We start from the raw sequence: 15,291 nt of genomic DNA, 5'->3' as shown, positions 1-15,291 counted from the left end.
TCTTCTTCCAGCCTGGACTCAGTGATGCCCACAACATCATGCCTGCCAATCTCTAACTGTGCTACAAGATCATCCATCCTATTCCATATACAGTGTACATTCAAATATAACTCTTTCAGTCCGGTATTCCTCATCACAGTTTTCAATTTTGTCCCCTCTTTACACTTCAACTCATCCCAGTGACTGCAATTTTTCCTTATCATCTGCCTGTCCTTCCTCACAGTCTTACTACACATTGTATCTACTTGTATCCAACTGTCCCATCTTCAACCCTATCACTCCAGTTGCCATCCCCTGCTAAATTAGTTTAAATCCTCCCCAACAGCTCTGCCAAACCTGTCTGCAAGAATATTGGCTCACCCTCATATTCAGGTGTAGCCTGGCTTTTTTGTACAGGTCATACATTCCCCAGAAGAGATTCCAATAAACTGGAAATCTGAAGTCCTGACCCCGCACCAGTTCCTCAGCTACTCATTCCTGAGGGATCATCATATTCTTGTCCTGACTAGCATGTGGTACTGGGAGTAACCCAAAGTTTAATACCTTGAACATCCTGCTCTTCATCCTCTTCCCTAACTCCCTATTCTCACTGCACAGGACCTCTTTCCCCTTTCTACCTATGTCATTGCTGCCAAGAGGCACCACGATCTCTGGCTGCTCACCTTCACTCATGAGAATATTCTGCAGCTGCTCTGAGACGACCTTGACCCTAGCACTGGGGAGGCAACACATCATCTGGTATCTCCTTAATGGCCACCGAATCTCCTTTCCATCCCCCTAACTCTTGAGTCTCCTCTCTACCCGACTTTATCCTTCCCTACTGAGCCTCAACGCTGGCCACAGTGCCACTGGCCTGGCTGCTGCTGCTGTGTCCTAATTAGTTATCTTCCTCCCTCAGCAGTATACCTATTGCTGTGGGGAATTGCCATTGGGGAACCCTACACTAACTGCTTGCTCCCCTTACTTCTCCCAGAAGTCACCCATCTACTGTCTGGCTGTGGCCACCTCAGTCAAAGTCCCATCTATGAGGTTTTCAGCCTCCCAGATGGTCCCAAGTAGATCCAGCTCCAGCTCCGGTTCCTTAACCTTGTCAGTCAGGAGCTGAAGTTGGGGGTACTTCCTGCAGATCTATTCATCAAGGAGACTTAAGGACCCTGCCATCTCACATCTTACAGGAGGGGCATTCCAGTGCCTTAATTACTAACCTACCTACACTTGTTATACCTTGGGCACTAACTTCTTAAGCTTAAGCTCTACAATCAGCTAAATGATTTCAAATGCTTCAGCAAACTTAGCCCCTGCCTGTTCTCATCCAAACCCATTCTAACACAGGCCCTCTTCCACTATAGCTGCTTTGTCGTACACTTCGCTTCTTTTTATTGGTCCTTGCTAACTTACTAATAACCCAAGCAATCTCTCACTCTGCAGACAAGTCCCAACAGGCCTCAATGTTTTTTAATCCTGGTGTGTAAAGTCAGGAGGGTAGGGAGCTTCCTAAGCATGTAATTTATTTTCTTCATTCCGTCAAGGAACATATGTTAAGTGTTATTCTTTGAACGTGGATTTCATCTGCCCTTGGCATAATTACTAACAACTGATCCAGGAACTGAAAATTCATGAAAGCATGTGGAAAATCCTTGTGGTCCAAATCCACAATATTCCAATCAGGGTGTCAAAGCTCTGTAGTTTACATCTCTGAGCATTTTTATCTGAACTCCTACAAAAGGCATGCATTGGAGGTGAGATGGGGAAGGCTCGAGGGGGATGTGAGGGCTAAGTTTTTTACTCAGAGCATTATGAATGCCGGGAATGTGCTGCCTGGTATGGTGGTAGTGCAAATACATTAGAGGCTTCTAAGAGGCATTTGGATTGGCACATGGATATAAGGAGGTTGGTGGGATTAGTGTTTGGGTGCTTTTGATTTGCTTTTTAGCTGGTTCAGCACAACAGTGCGGGCCGAATGGCCTGTCTCTGTGCTCTACTGTTCTATACTCTAAAAGTTTATTATTACATAAGATCCAAAAATTATAGACACCATATATATTTCTAAAACTTGTGAGATATTGACATGTTTAAATAAAAAATTTGAGACTATTCATTTTTATTGGACACCAGTTCCTTAATTTGTTGTATTACTGATCTTGGAAAGTAGTTTTTAGTGTGATTCAACATTGGTTCTGCATTGCTGAAGGAAGAATACTTCCACAATAATAGGAGAGGAGATGCAGGGCGGACAATTTTCCACTGCTTTTCACTCGTTACTCTCTTCTTAGATGTGCGCCCGCCAACTGACAACGGTGGAGTCATCCAGTTAACATCCATGACCTGCTGGGAGCACTGTACTTATATAAGCAACCTCTACAATCAAAAATAGAGGGAAAAAATGTTCCATTTTGCAAATTATGAGTGCTGCATTGGATATAACGTGCTGGCTACAGATTTCAGATACAAAAATAAATCAGCTAGAAAATTTGGTGGAAAAGTTGCAAATTTTGAGTTCAAGTTCAAGTTTATTGCCTTCTAACTGTACACATATACAACCAAACGAAACAACGCTCAACACAGTGCACCCACAATACATTTATCACACGCAACATAAAATATTTCCACGAATAAGTTATATTAGTTCAAAGCGCCTGTGACGTGAGCAGCACAGGGAAACTGTAAACAGTTCATTGTCCTAGTGACGAGACCTTGGTAGTTGCAGGGTATACAATAGACTCGCCCCCCAGGGGAAGAAGCTGTCATCACGTCTTGCAGTCCTAGTCCTGATGCTTCTGTACCTGCTTCCTAACACTAGTGGGTCAAAGAGGTTGTGGGCTGGGTGGTAGGGATTCTCAGCAATGCCTTGGACTCTTTGTCTACAGAGCTCCTGGTAAATGTCACGAACAGGGGTTAGGAAGACTTCGATTTTTACTGTTCTCGGTAGGGCCTTGCAGTCCGGTGCCTTGCAGCTTCTGTACCAGTCTGGTATGGAATCCGGGCAATGTGAGGTGATGGATTTTGGAAGAGGTCAATTGTAAAGGGAAATTATACAGTAAATGGTAGGACTGTTAGGAGCATTGCTGTAGAGACAGATCTTGGAGAGCAAGTCCATAACTCCCTGAAAATGGCAGCACATGCGTAGGATGATAAATAAAGCATATGGGCAGCTGGTAGGAGCAGATACCACAGTAATGTCTAAGAGGAATTTGGATGGACACCGAAAAAGGCAGGAGCAGAGGCATATAGGCCACATGGAGGCAGATAGGATTAATCTACTTCAGCATCATAGCAGAGACATTGTGGGCTGAATGGTCTGTAATGTTCTGTATTTAATGTTCAAATGGCAGTGTGCATCAGGACTTGTTGGTGCATCAGAGCCAACAAATAGGCTGTCATCTCTGCACCCTCCCCCCCAAAAAAACTTCCTTAATATTAGTTACACATTATTTCTTGAAAAATCTTTGGTAATTATAGTGATTTAATCATCCTCTTTTATTGGTATCATCATGAAAAGCACATTGACACATTGCAGATATAACAGTCATAAGTAATGCCAATATATAATTTTCTTAAGCAGAATAACATTTCAGGATATTAAAACTATAAAAATTGTAAATTTATTAATACTGATGTGTTGCATACAAACATGGGTGCCAGAGTTAGCGTTGAAGCCCCTGTACTTATCGTTATTCTCATTCCTTCTCTTTACTCTTCTCTTCCCCCTCTACTATCCTCATTCCTCTCCTTAAACCTTGTCCTCTTCCTTTCCCTCTCCCTCTCCACCAGCTCCATCTCTTTCTTTCTCACACACATACACACTCTCACACACACACACACACACACACACACACACATACACGTGTGGTGGCTTGTTAATCTGTACAGTCGTGCTGTTTCAGTCACGCTCTACATCTCACCAATTTTTGCAGGGGACATCAACTCATTGTACAGTGGAAATAACGTGCACATATGGAGCATCAAATGACAGATAACCAGGGCATAAAGAGCTTCAGCAGAAATAACAGCAATTTATATCACACCTTTAAAGTAACAACATTTCCCGAGGCATTTCGCAAGAGAATCAAACATCTCTTGGTACTAAGCCACATAAAATAATAATCAGGTTAGACTTCCAAAAACTTCGTAAAAAAATGATGTTTTATGGAGCATCTTAAAGTAAGAAAGAGAAGTAGAATGTCAAATAAAGTATTGGAAGGGAACTCCAGAACAGGATTATGGCAGCTGTTGACACAGTCATTAATGCATTGAAACATGGAGATAATTATGAATACTAAATTGAAGAAGCATAGGTTTATAGGAATGTGTTTAGCACAGAGGAGATTACAGAGGTTGGCTTTGGATTGTTTGAAAAAAAGAGGGCAAGAATTCTAAAATTTTCAGCATATTCATGCATCCCTTCATCCTCACAATAAGACTTACAGACAATCCATCTTAGTTACACATTTTTTAAATTCCTTACCTGCAAGGTGAGTGGATGTTTGTGAGTTAGTAAGTTTAAGGCCCAAGTAGCAAGATTTCTGGACTTCAAGAAGATGCAAGAGTCATGGATATTATGTAATAAAGAGTCTGAAACAAATGATTAGATCAGACATGGTAATGAAATTCAGATAAGGTTCAAGGAGCCTCAGGTTGTATTGCTCCTTATTCTTATATTTCTGTCGGAAATTGATGTAGGCCTACAGTCTCAGGGATGATGGGTGAAATGGGAGGTGCATGATGAAGTTTTGGATGTCATAACATTTTATGAATGAAGGATGCTATCCTGGACTTTGTTGGAAATTTAGTTAACAGTGGAGTGGATCAGGTGTCAACACGGCTGAGGTCAGCCTCAGTACAATCTCTGTTATTACATAAAGGTCTGCTTACTGCGAGTTTGAAGAAGAGTACTTAGGCAGTTCTGATCTCCTGGCATTTGCTGCATCGCTTCAAGTCCTAGCACTTAAATACAATGGCCCAAATGTTTAGCATGGATTCATTTGTTGCGTATGATATTATAAATGACTGGAAACAGGGTCCTACAAAAGGGTTAGCCCAGGAATGGCTGAAAAGAAGCTTAGATTGTTCCATTGGTCTGCTGAGGACAGGGATCTTATCTTCAGGGACACCTGGTTCCAAAAACGTAGTGGTGCAATAAGGTAGTTATACCAGATATTTGAAAACCTGCAAATGATATATTACACAATGTATAAAGAAGCAATTAAAATGATTTCATCATCTTAGAAGAAACTAACTCAAATTTAAATTTGAATTCTTAGTTGGCTTCCTTAACATGTTCAGGACTTCTAAGATCAAAAGAGAATGATATTTGAAAGAGAAAAGCAATTTTATTCTTGAGAAAATTACACCAAGCGAATCAAGTTTATGGCACAGAAGGAGGGCATTCAGCCTATCGAATGCTTAACCTCATCAACAACGTCGATGAGATGGTGTGCAGGACGGCTTGTAGAATGGTGCAAGCTCAACCTGTTGATATCAACATGGAGAAGACTAAAGAGTTGATGTGGACCTTAAGGAAGCGTAGACTGTCCACATTGCACATAAGCAACTCCTTTGTGGAGAGAGTTGGGAGCACAAAATTTCTGCGAGTGCATATAACAAGACAACCTCAACATCACTTATTTAGTAAAGAAAGCACAGTAGCAACTCCACTTCCTGAGGAGCTGAAACTGAGCACCTCCCCTCCCCACCCCCCCCCCCACCGCCACTACCAATTTTTACAGGGGCACCATTGAGAATGGCATGACCAGCAACATTACAGTGTCTGGTGCGGGAATTGCAAGGCAACAAACTGCAGGATCCTACAAAGAATTGAGGGGCCTGCTGAGAAGATGATTGAGGTCTCTCTTCCACACATCCAAGATATTTATCAGGAGCTCAGCATTCCTAGGGCCCTTAACATTCTCATGGATATATCCCATTCATTCCACAACCTCTTTGACCAACCACACCCACCCCCCAATCAGGCAAGAGGTACCATAGCATTAGGACAAGGTCTGTTAGGATGGAAAACAGCTTCTTCCCTCAGGTTGTAACACTGCTGAAGTCCCTGCCACCATCCAGGTGTCGTCACTTACGAAGTTTACTTTTTGACTTAGGTCACAAAAATGCACCTTATGCTAATTGTCAGCCCTCTGGAATATATTTTATCATTTGTTAACTTATTAGTGGTAGTATTACTTTGTTTTGACTGCGAGTTATACGTACTGTGTTGCACTCCTTAGTCCAGAGTTGCATGACAATAAACTTAAGCTTGAACCTGAAATTGACTTTGTCCTGGCAAAAAAAGTTACCCAACTTAATTCTACCTTCAGTCACTGACACTACAGTTCTTTAGGTCACATCTTTTTGAACATTCATCCATGTACTTCCCTTGTGTGCTGAAAAATCTCCTCTTTTGCAAGGAAAACCTCAACCTAACAAATTCTTCAGAATAACTTAAATTTTCCTTTCTCACTAACATCCTTGTAAAACACTGCTACAACATGAGATACTGCAATTATGCCTATCCAGGAGAATGGTGACCAGGAACGTTCACATTACTCAAATTGTAGCCTGCCAAGTCTTTTCACAGTAGCATGGCTTTCCAGCTCTAGCATTCTATGCCTCAGGCCTTTTCTAATCACCTTATTTAACTTCCCTGCTGCTTGAACTGTCTGTGGACATAGACAATAACATCTCTTTATGTCTTCACATTTTTAAATAAAATTACACTTAGTGAATATTGCTGCATCTCCACAACTTCATTTGCTCATACTTCTCTGGAGTAAATTGCTACATTTCTGACCAACTGACCAGACTATTTGTATCTTCTTGAAGTCAAAGGCCAGTTTTAGTGTAATATTCACATTATCCTCTACATTTAAATTGTTAACATATTCAATAAGATAAAAGGAACAAGTACCTTACTGATAACAGCTATCCATAATCCAAACTCTCATAAATCTTTATTCTATGCTTCCTGCCACTGAGCCTATCTTCAGTCCAATTTTTCTTGACCAGCCTGGCATCAAAAGTCTTACTGAAACTCATACAGACTGCACCAAAATCTGTGTCCTTATAGACTTCCTTTTTCAAAAAAATCATCCAATTTTGCCAGATGTGATAGTCCCTTTAAAAATTTACACAGAACTCTCCTTGATTAATGTAGCCTTTCTAAATGACAGTTGAGATTGTCCTTTAGAATGGATGTCATTACGTTATCCATGATTGAAGTTGAACTACTTGACATCTAACTACTGAGCAAGCATATAGTCTAAAGAATTTACTTGTGGAAAGATTGTTGAGGCACTCCATTAGTCAGGGCTAAACATGTGTCATCCTAACTGTCTATGTGATACACAAGCCAATGCGTACACTACTGCAGTATGATATGGACAGCAAGCTGTTGTTCATGCAACAGGCTCCCCCCTCTCCAAGTAGCTGATGTATCCACAAGAATGGCAGAGATCAATAGAGTTTGGCACCAGTGTCATCACAAGTGTTGCCATTCATTGTGGAACTCAACATGAGACAGCCTTACAGACTCCATCTCTGGATTTCTTTCCCTCAGTGTTTACACCCAAAATGAGTGGGTATAGCCACAAGAAGCAGAGGCTAGAGATCAGAGTCTCCCTTCAGTGTGGAAGACAGCAGAAGTATCTAGTTGTCATTAAGCGTGTGAAGGCACCATAACTAGAGAGAAGATTCTTGGGAAACTGAAAGCCTGAAGGTAAATATGTCCCCTGGACCAGATGGTGTACACCCAGGGTTCTGAAAGAGATGGCTAAAGAGGTTGTAGACGTATTAGTAATGACCTTTCAAGAATCACTCGATTCTGGAATGGTTCCAGAAGAATGGAAAATTACAAATCTTACTCTCCTCTTCAGGAAGAGAGAGAGGCAGAGAAAAGGAAACTATAGGCCAGCTAGTCTGACCTCAGTGTTTGGGAAAATGTTGCAGTTGATTATCAAGAATGAGGTCTCAGGATACTTGGAGGCATATGATAAAATAGGCTGTAATCAGTTTCCTCAAGGGAAACTCCTGCCTGACAAATCTGCTGGAATTCTTTGGAAAAAATATCAGGCAGGTTAGACAAAGGAGAATCCGTTGATGTTGTGTACTTGGATTTTCAGAAGGCCGTTGACAAGGTGACACACACGAGGCTGCTTAACAAACTTATAGCCCATGGTGTTACAAGAAAGATTCTGACATGGATGAAGCAGTGGTTGATTGGCAGGAGGCAAAGAATAGGAATAAATGGAGCCTTTTCTGGTTGGCTACCGGTGACTAGTGGTTTTTGGCAGGGATCTGAGTTGGGCCTGATCCTTTTTACGGTATATGGCAATGATTTTGATGATGGCTTTGTTGCACAGTTTGCAAACCATATGAAGGTAAGTGGATGGGAAGGTAGTTTTGAGGAAGTAGAGAGGCTACAGAAGGACTTAGACATGAGAATGGGTAAAGACATGTCAGAAGGAATACAGTGTCAGAAGGTGTATGGTCATGCACTTTAGTAGAAGAAATGAAAGGGTTAACTTATCTAAATGGAGAGAAAATACAAAAAACTGAAGCAAAAAGAGATTTGGAAGTCCTTGTGCAAGATTCCCTAAAGGTTAACTTGCAGGTTGAATCTGTGGTGAGGAAGGCAAATACAATGTTAGTATTTATTTCAAGAGGACTAGAATATATAAGAAAGGATGTAATGTTGAGACCTTATAAAGCACTGGTGAGGCTTCACTTGGAGTATTGAGAGCAGTTTTGGTCTCTTGTCTTTGAAAGGATGTGCTGAAACTGGAGAGAGTTCAAAGGAGGTTCACGAAAATGAATGAATGTAGAGTGTTTGATGGCTCTGGGCCTGTATTCACCGGAATTCAGAAAAAATGAGTGGTGACATTATTGAAACTTATCAAATGGTGAAAAACCTTGATAGAATGGATGTGGAGAGGCTGTTTCCTATGATGGGCGAGTCTGAGACCAGAGGACCCAGGCTCAGTATAGAGGGACAATCTTTTAGAACAGAGATGAGGAGGAATTTCTTTAACCAGAGAGTGGTGAATCTGTGGAATTTGTTGCCACAGGCAGCTATGGAGACCAAATCTTTATGTACAATTAAGGCAAAGGTTGATTTTTAATTGGTCAGGGCATAAAGGGATACAAGGAAAAGGCAGGAGATTGGGGCTGAGTTGAATAGTGGATCAGCCATGATGAAATGGTGGAGCAGACTCAGTGGGCCAAATGGCCTAATTCTGCTCCTATACCTTATGGTCTTAAGGTTTATGGCAACCTTAAGGAACCTTAATCACGAGGAAAGATTCTGGAATATTTTCTTAGAGTCAAGAAATAGATGTTGGATTTTTTTTTGCTTAGGTATAGAATTACTATACAGGAAGATATATTTTCAATTTCAAGGCACATCCTGAAATTAAGATTTTTAAAAATAATAGAGATGATCTATCTATCTGTAAATCCAAGAGAAAATTTCAATGAGATTTTTTTCATGGCAAGAAAATCTAGTAACATAGTTCTTTCAATATCGATTTGATCATCATGGAAAGGAATAACAGAGTCCTGGAGAAGGATGCAAGAATTTTTCTTGGTTTTCCTCCCCTGTCCCTTCCACCATCAAGGGCAGTGACTTTCGGAATAATGCATTTTCATGAGAAAGGAATCCAACAACTATGCAGCTGAATTTTATCAATGTTCATTTTGAATGACCATCATGCTCTTCAGTTTCGTACAAACAGTACCATCAACAATTAAACAATCGGAAGCACAAAAAAATTAAAAGATTAACTATTCATGAACTAGACCACAAGTGGAAAAGACCATATGAATAGGAACAGAATTAGGCCACTTAGCCATTGAGTCTGTTCCACTATTCCATCATGGCTGATTTATTATCCCTCTCAGCCCTGTTCTCCTGCCTTCTTCCTATTATCTGTGACACCCTGACTAACCAAGAACCTATCTGCTTTAAATATACTCAATGACTTGGCCTCCATGGCCATCAATGGCAACGAATTCCACAGATTCCCCACCGTCTGACTAAAAAAAACCTTCTCTTCTGTGTTCTAAATTGGCATCCCTCTATATTGAGGCTGTGCCCTTTAGTCCTAGATTCATCCACCATAAGAAACATCCTCTCCACCTCCACTTTGTCTAGGTCATTCAATATTCAATTGGTTTTGTTGAGATCCCTGCTCATTCTTCTAAAGCTTAGTGAATACAGGCACAGAGCCATCAAATATTCCTTATATGTTAACTTTAACTCCTGGAATCATTCTCATGAACCTCCCCTGGACCTCCTTCAATGCCAGCATATCTTTTCTCAGAGAAGGTGCCCAAAACTGAAGAAATCGTAACAATACTCCAAGTGCATGGGCCTGTTGTGTATCAAGGCTACACTAAATATCAGAGATCACTAAATAATTAGATGTTACAAAACTGCTCACAATACTCAGTATCATCTTCTTAAAGAGCAGGGGGAGGCAGAAGAAGGGAAATTTGCAATTATTCCAGTCTGGATCCATTCCAGCATCTAGTGATTCTTGAAAGATCATTAGTAATGCCTCCAGAATTTCTTCATTCAGCTACCTCTTTCAGAATCATGGGGGTGTAGTCCATCTGTTCCTGTTGACTTATCAACCTTCAGACTTCTCAGCTTCCCAAGCACCTTCTCCTTAGTAATAGCAACTACACTCACTTCTGCCTCCTGACATTCTCGAATTTCTGGCATTCAGCTTCTGCTTGTGTCTTCAACAGTAAAAACTAACGCAAACTTATAAAGTTCATCTGCCATTTATTTGTTGCCCATTACTTTCTCTTCAGTATCACTTTCGAGCAAACCAATATCCAACCATGCCTCTCATTTACTCTTTATATATGTGAAAAATCTTTTGATATCTTCTTTCACATTATTGGGTAAGTTATCTTCATATCTTATCTTTTCTCTCATTATGGTTTTGTTAGCTCCTTTCTGTTTTTTTTTAAACTTCCCTGTCTTCTAACTTACACTGCTTTTTGCTATATTTTATATCCTCTCTTTTCCTTTTATGCTGTCTTTAACTTCCATTTTCACCCATCGTTGTCTCATCCTCCCTTTAGAATATTCTTCGTCTTTGGGATGTATCTATCCTGCACCTTCCAAATTGCCCCAGAAACTCTGGCCACTGCAGCTCTGCTGTCATCCCAGCTAGTGTTCCCTTCCAATCAACTTTGTCTAGCTCCTCTCTCATGCCTCTGTAGTTCCCTTTACTCCACTGTAGTAATACTGATCTATCTAATTTTATCTTCTCTCTCTCAAACTGCAGGGTTAATTCTATCATATTCTGATCAGTGCCTCCAAAGTGTTCCTTCACCTTAACCCTCCAGATCAAATGTTGTTCATTACACCACACTCAATCCAGAATTGCCTTTCCCCCAGTGGATTTAACCATAAGCTGCTGTAAAAAGCTATCCTGTATGCATTCCACAAATTTTCTCTCTTGGGATCCAGCACCAACCTGATTTTCCCAATCTAGTTCGATATTGAAATCCCCCAGGAGTACCATAATATTACTCTTTTTTACATTCTTTTCTATTTCCCACTGAAATTTATATCCCACATCCTGCCTGCTCTTTGGAGGCCTGTATATATCTCCCATCTGCATCTTTTGATCCTTGCCACCAAGGATTATACATCTTCCAATCGTATGTCACAACTTTCTAAGGATTTTATTTCATTTATTACCAACAGAGCCACCCACCCCTTTTGCGCAGCTGCCTGACCTTTTGATACAAGGTGTCAACTATGATCTTCTTTCAGCCACGTCTCAGTGACGCCCACAATATCATACATGCCGATCTCAAACTGTCCTACAAGAGCATCTACCTTGTTCTGTGTACTGCATGTATTCAAACATAAAACATTATATTCCAGTTGGGTAGCTTCCAACCTGATGGCATAAACATCGATTTCAAAAACTTCCAGTAATGCCCCCATCCCCCAATCTCTTTCACCATTCCCCATCCCCTTTTTCCCTGTCTCACCTTATCTCCTTGCCCACCCATCACCTCCCTCTGGTGCTCCCCCTTCCCCCTTCTCTTTCTTCCATGACTTTCTGTCTCTTTTACCAATTAACTTCCCAGCTCTTTACTTCATCCCTCCCCCTATCACCTGGTGTTTCTCTCTCCCTTCCCCTCACCTTTTACATCTACTCCTCAGCTTTTTTTCTCCAGTCCTGCTAAAGGGTTTCTGCCTGAAACGTCGACTGTACTCTTTTCCAAGATGCTGCCAGGCCTGCATTTTGTGTGTGTTGCTCAGATTTCCAGCATCTGCAGATTTTCTCTTGTTTGTGATAACACATTCAGTCTTGTTTTCATCACCCTTTTTGATTTTGCCCCCATGTTACTCTTTACCTCATCTCACTGACTGCAAATTTACCCTACCATCTGCCTATCCATCCTCACAGTCTCACTAGACACTCCATCGACTTGTATAGCAGCTGCCCCATCCTCAGCCCTATCACTTTGATTCCCATCACCCTGCCAACTTAGTTTAAGCCCTCCCCAAGAGCTCTAGCTAACTTGCCTACAAGGATATTGGTCCCCCTTGGGTTCAAGTGTAATCCGTCCTTTTTGTACACAGAGGGAATCCCAATGATCCGGAAATCTGAACCCTTGGCCTTGCACAACTCCTTCATCTACCCTAACTAGCATTTGGTGTTGGGAGTAATCCAGAAATTACTACCTTAGAGGTCCTGCTCTTCAGCTTCTTCATAACTCCCTCTGCTCACCACACAGAACCTCTTCACCCCACTCAGCCTACGTCATTCATGCCAATGTGCACCACAACACCTTCCCCCCATTCTGCGGTCACTCTGATACATCTTGGATCCTAGCACCTGGGAGGCAACACACCATCCTGTCTTTTCCTTCACGGCCACAGAATCTCCTGTCCATTCCCCTAACTATCGAATCTCCTATCACTACAATTCTGTCTGACTTTGCCCTTCCCCGCTAAGCCACGGAGTCAGCCACAGTTGCACTGGCCTGGCGCTGCTGCTGTGCCCTGATCAGACATACCCTCCCCTGCCCCCCAAGCTGTACCCGAAGGGTACACATGCTGTTGAGAGGAATGGCCGCAGGGGAACCCTGCACTGACTTCTTCTGGTGGTTACCCATCTGCCATCTGAAGCCTGCACCTGTGGGTGCGACCACCACAGTAAAAGAGTCATCTATGAAGTTTTCAGCTAGGTAAGTTCTAGATGGTCCTGCGTGCATCCAGCTCCAGCTTCGGTTCCTTCACCTTGTCAGCCAGGAGCTGAAGCTTGGTGCACTTCCTGCAGATGTAGTCATCATGGAGGGGTACCTTGAAATCGTAATCTTGCAGGTGTGGCATTCCACTGCTTGAACTACCATCCTGCCCACATTTGCTATGCCTCTAACTTCTCAAACTCAAGTTCTAGCCTGCGCCTGTTCTTGCCTACGGCTGTCGTGCCAAATCCCGACCACTCTATCACTGTTGGCTTACGCAATGGCTGCTCCAATCAAACCTCACTTTATTTGATTGGCCTTTGCTAAGATACCATTAACACAAACAATTTCCTGCTCCACAGATATGTCCCAACAGGCTCTGCTCAATTTTTAAAACTGTCGTGTAAAGTTCACAAGGAACTATCTCCAGCTCATTTGGAGTTATTCTTAAACATGGTAAAATAAAAAAAAAATTGCTGATCTGTGGAGAGAGAACAGAGTGAAGTGGTGGCTTTATCTCTTGTCATTTCCTTGACACTAGGTAGGTTTACTCTAAATGAGGAACTAAACGAACTGAAATCTGATCCAGGAAACTCACTGGCCTCAAGACTTATAGAGAATTGTTAGTGGAGATGGAATGAGAGGCTAAACCATTCATAAAGATAAAATATCCATTTAACTGTTTTTGCTTTATTATTCTATTCATAAATAGAAGTGATTAGGTTTCCCTGACCTTGCAATATCTTGATGAGAAAGGATGTGAGGTATTGCCTTTCCCATACTGCTTATAGACAAAAGGAACAAGCCCAGCAAGGTGCCTGATGACTAACTCCATACCCACAATGTGACTATTTGCCTCCCGTAATAACAATAGAGCATGCCAATCTCACATGATTGGATCTACCTTTCATCATTAACGTGCCATGACCTTTCCCAAACCTTCGCCATCCCCACCACCTCTCAATCCAGATCGACGATTGAATTTTCCTGTAGACTTTTGAGGACAGGAAATGTACCAAAATAAACATTTACAAGTGTACAGTAGGGCTGTGGTTACGGATTTCCCAATCTCAATCTAGACGCACACTCTATTCCCAGAAACATGACGTACACGCAAAAGGAAATATCAGAAGGAAACATAAACTGGAATAACACAATCATTACAAACACTTATTGTTGTTAGAACTCTTTGTCATAAGTGTTTTGCGCAGCTTAGTTAATTTTAGAATACTTAATATCACTAAATTAATTGTTATTTAATACTTAACTCTGCTTTTAATAATTAGTTCGCTTAACTTGTTGAGTACATTTTAAATAATTACTTAAAATGTATGACTGAAACAATAAATTCCATTTTAAACTGCAACACCAATAAATATTGTACATTTTTCTTCTGCTAGTTACACGTTACTTTAGTTCCATACGATCTTAATCAGTGCTTTATCCTTCCTTTCTATATCATCTCTTTCAGTACCGAAACTATCAGGCATCAACATTCCTCTAACCCTGGCTTCACACCTTCCCCAACTTTAATCCCTCTCTCATTGTGTAGCGTGTCATCCACTGCTAAGGATTCTATTTCAAGAATTCTATCCCTCTTCCACAAAAAAACACCCTCCCAATAGACAGCCACCCTGTTAGTCAGATTGGTTATGTGTGTGACGCAGACAGAAAAAGGATTATATCTGGGAACTCTGTGGTTATGGATTTCTCAACCTCAATCTAGGCACACACTTCATTCCCAGAAACATGATCCAGTAAGGAGAAAAATGTCTAGAGCAAACATAAATGGAGATTACACAATCATTACTGAACTTAATCTCATTATCTCTCTTTCCACTTTTAAGATGTTCCAAAAGAACTTACTCCTGTGACTGAGGTTTTGGTTAACTGATTGATTATTCTTTACTTAGGTCATTCTCAAGTATGGCTTCATTCTTCTTCTTCGATAACCCCTTGGGACTAAGGATGATGAATGCAAACAATTTGTTTTGTGGGTTCTAAGAAGACTGTTGATGCCAAAATGGGAATCCTTTGAATGTGGGAATGGAACAGGAGGTGCCTGGTGGAGTG

The sequence above is a fragment of the Hypanus sabinus genome, chromosome 5 (assembly GCF_030144855.1).
Source record: "Hypanus sabinus isolate sHypSab1 chromosome 5, sHypSab1.hap1, whole genome shotgun sequence".
In the NCBI taxonomy this organism is placed as follows: domain Eukaryota; kingdom Metazoa; phylum Chordata; class Chondrichthyes; order Myliobatiformes; family Dasyatidae; genus Hypanus; species Hypanus sabinus.
This window is presented reverse-complemented; position numbering follows the sequence as displayed.